This window comes from Lupinus angustifolius, chromosome LG11 (genome assembly GCF_001865875.1).
Source record: "Lupinus angustifolius cultivar Tanjil chromosome LG11, LupAngTanjil_v1.0, whole genome shotgun sequence".
Taxonomy (NCBI): Eukaryota; Viridiplantae; Streptophyta; class Magnoliopsida; order Fabales; family Fabaceae; genus Lupinus; species Lupinus angustifolius.
Genome location: NC_032019.1, coordinates 3,396,257 through 3,400,380, shown reverse-complemented (window position 1 = coordinate 3,400,380; position 4,124 = coordinate 3,396,257).

Here is a 4,124-nt window from a genome sequence, read left to right as displayed (position 1 = left end):
TACTATTAGCAATGACTATTTTAATGTTAAGAATAAAATAGAGTATATTGAGTTTATGTGTTTGATTAACCACTATTTTCTTTACAAACTAATAATATATTTGCTAATAATAATAGTTATAGAGAAAAAGTGCACACCAACAACTATGTTTAAAATCATGGAAAATTTCCACAAGTGTATGATATACTGTAGAGTAAAGTTCTAGTAATATAAGAATCAATGTTGCTCGTTATTTTTTATTAGATTAAACTGCATTATATCTCTTATAGTTTATCTAAATTATATTTATAACGTTCTCGTTAAAGAGTAAGAACTAAGAACAGTTGTTACAAAATTATAATGAGGGAAATTTTGTATTGAAAATCTTATTCCGCTATTAGTTTTTATGCATTAAAATATATATTTTTCAACCTTTCCCTTAAAATTTTGACGTGTCTCAACCATAGGATAACGATGAGTTGATGTCAGTTTGTGGAGTGCAATTTCTCGATTATAATTCATTTGTGTCAAGCCAAATCAATATGGAAATGAGTATTACTTTTTTTAATGGTTTAAGCTCAAATCACTCCAAATTTATACCTTTGAATGTATTTTTTTCTCAACCTTTACTTTCCTTTGATTTCTTTACAGGCATTTTATGGTGTTAAACCTTTTCATTTATACATTGATAATCTCTTCATCAAGTTTCCTATAAAAGAAAGGCAACAACGTTAAGCCACAAAGGTATATTGTTCAAAAACATGAAGGTGAAAACAAAAGATTTGAGAATAAAATTTGGCAACAAAAAAGTTTAAAGTAACAACTTCTTATATACTAATGTGGCAGTAAATACGATTAAGTGAATATAAGAATATCCGATTTGGAATAGGGATCCTCTCCATTAATGGAGAGACAAATACTTCAATTTACTTGTGTTTTGAATGACAAAAATGTTATTATATTATACTTAAAATGATAAATATGTTATTACATGCTAATTTTTTTTTTGTTTTTCAAGGAAATAAAAGTTAAGTTGATGTCTAAAGATTTCATAATGTTGGTTATAGATCTCAAATTGGGTCAAATAGCACTTGTTTGACTCAAGCATATTCAGACACCAAGTTGATACAAAGGCATGTCTTAAAACACTGAATCACTAATAATAACACCCGCAAATAATTAAAAAACAAAACATTTTCACACTAAAGGTGACATAACACTTGGACTAACACTTTATAGAAAAAAAATAAAACATTAATAAAGATAATTGTATGCATAAACATAAGCATATAAAATATATAAGGACTGATATTGCTCAACTATGTTGCCAACCTCAACTCAACTTGGCTAAAGATTCATGAATCTATCAATGCAAGGTGAAAGGAATTCTATGCTACCCTTTTAGGGTACTCCATTCCTTCAGAAAGTTGTATGATAAGGGGGACCTATCTCTTTGAGCCTGACTCAAATGTGTTCTTGCTCTCATCCCATGTTTATTTCATGTGCTGGTTACAGAAGAATCCAAGCTAAGGAGTGTTGATTTCTCCATCCATTATTTTTCTTTTCAGCTTTTGACTTATCCCTATGTTTTAAGTATTTCAGATCACAATATTGTAGGCCTGCAAAGTCCAGAGGATTCTCTTATCTAAACCAAGTATAATTGCAATATAGGAATGTGGGTGCTATAATAGAACAGTGGATATGTAACCACTAAAAGCTAAAGACAAAAAACAGTTTTATTAATTCTGTATTTTGATTTTTACTAAATTTAATCAATGTTTTGTATCTGATTTCTGACCACTATTCTCCATGTCTATATTGGTTGACTGGCTCATACCTCTTTCTTTTCTATTCATCTTTTGAAGGTTAGGCTTTTGATTTGTCTCTGTCTACATCCATTACTTAGGGCACTAGGTAGCATGTTGTGTGGTGGCTTATGCATTCTAAACTAAACCATGGGTCCACTTTGCTAATGGTTATTTAGTGCATAAAATACAATGTTATCTCCAAAGATCATGAGGTGAATGACAATCTAATATATATATATATATATATAATAATAATATATCCTCTCTCATTTTTGTTGAAAGGATACTTATTACTTGTAGCATATCTTTTTTTGGTTTCGTATATGTATCTTCGTACTGGAGGTAATCATGTTTGAGTTGGTAACATCTGCATATATGTGAGATTAACTCTTCTAACGAGTATTTTTTCATTCATAAGACTTGAAACCGAGATTTTGCTTAAGATTATGCATCAATTTCCCATTCAATATTTGTCATTAAGGGATGATGTGTCATACAACTTGCCATGCTAGTGTCCTTATGTGGCAAACAATCACACCATTCAACCACACGTTATATATGCAGAAACATTTTAAAAGGTAAATACAGAAAAAATATGTTGATTTTGGTCTATTTACCTGAACCAAAAAACTTAATTAATCTAATAAAAACATTAGAATGTTAACGAGTAAGGATATCAATCAACTAGTTTTTTTTGGGGGTAGAGTTAGACATGATTATAAGGGTAGAGATCCTCTCCATTTCATTTATCACTTTCTCCTATATGATGATTATTAAATTTTAACCAACATTTAATTCATTATTTTATTATACACAAATGATTGAATATTTGAGATTTTTTCCATTTAGTTAGGAAATGGAAATGATTTAAATCCTATTACTATAATGAAAAGCATGGACTTACAAAAAAAAATGAAGTGGAGTCAACTATATGATTGTTTATTTTATATTGGTCTATTATGAGGGTTGTGCTATGACTTATTTCTTGGGGATTACTAAGAGTATCTCCTTTCGAGGTTTGTGGCTGCCACATTCTAATGAGTATCGCTCACATGAATTGAACTCTCGATCTTGAGGATCTAGTGAGGCCTTACACCACTAGACCAACACATTATTGATGTGCAATGACTTGTTTAGGCATCATCCTCACTTTTTGGCACATTAAATAATACTTATAGGAAGCATATGCATGTAGATTCAAATATAAGCAAAGGGATAAGGGGTAGTGTTTGGAAAGGGATTGGCACCCATGAGAAGTGGACGAGGGTGCGTGGTCCACTGATCCTGTTTCTTGGAGAGGGGCTTCAATTATGTGACAAAGACACATCTTTGTGCAAAGAGCATTTTGTGCATACCCATTTCCATGAATCATCATATATAAGTGTAAAATGAATGGAATGTATAAAGAGTCGATCATAATTAAATATGAATTGTAAATAATATAATGATAATATAAAAATTTCATACATTTATATATATATATATATATATATATATATATATTAAGTTTCTTTTTATATCTTGCAATAATGATAAACATTATAAACATCATAAGAACACTCATGTAGTGGATTGATGTACTAGTATATCAGATGTAAAAGGAATGGTGAATGTGATTCATGCACTAGTTCTGTTGCGTTAATGTTTCAAGGAATGTCACTAATGGATGTTAAGTTTATATTAATGATCTTTATCACATTCTGTTTACTTTTTTCACTATATTTGGCATGCTACCAGGATCCTGAGTTTTAACTTCCATGTATTAACATCGTATCTATTAGTCACATGATCATTACATGTGATCTATGTTTTTGGATTTTGCAGCCTATGATTATTTCATCCTTTGAGACTTGTGTCCCACTTTTGTTGTCTTTGAGAGTTTAGAAAATTCATTAAATTTGGTCTGCCACATGGTTAAGAAGTTCAGAAATTAACTAATGATTTTCTTATCATGTGATCGATCATAAGAATTCTGTTTCATTGATTAATCTCCCCAAACATAGTGATTGGCAGATTTGTGACGTTGGATGCAACAATTGAACTTACAAAGTTGGTATCTAATTCTAGTAATTTTTGTTCTTTACGTCTAACATCTTTAATAAAATTCCATTTTTGGTCTATGGTGCCTCGTCATAATTCTTCATGATGCATGCAGTGATCCAAGCCATAAAAGTGACATAAGTATATTCTAACCATTGAACACTTCTATATATCAACCCCAGTAGAGGACGACTTGATGAAGGAGGATCATTTGTCCCTAAAAAACTACGTCTTTATGTACTAAGCCAATCAAACACTACCAAATAGCATAAAAAATCATTTTATCATTTTGTGATT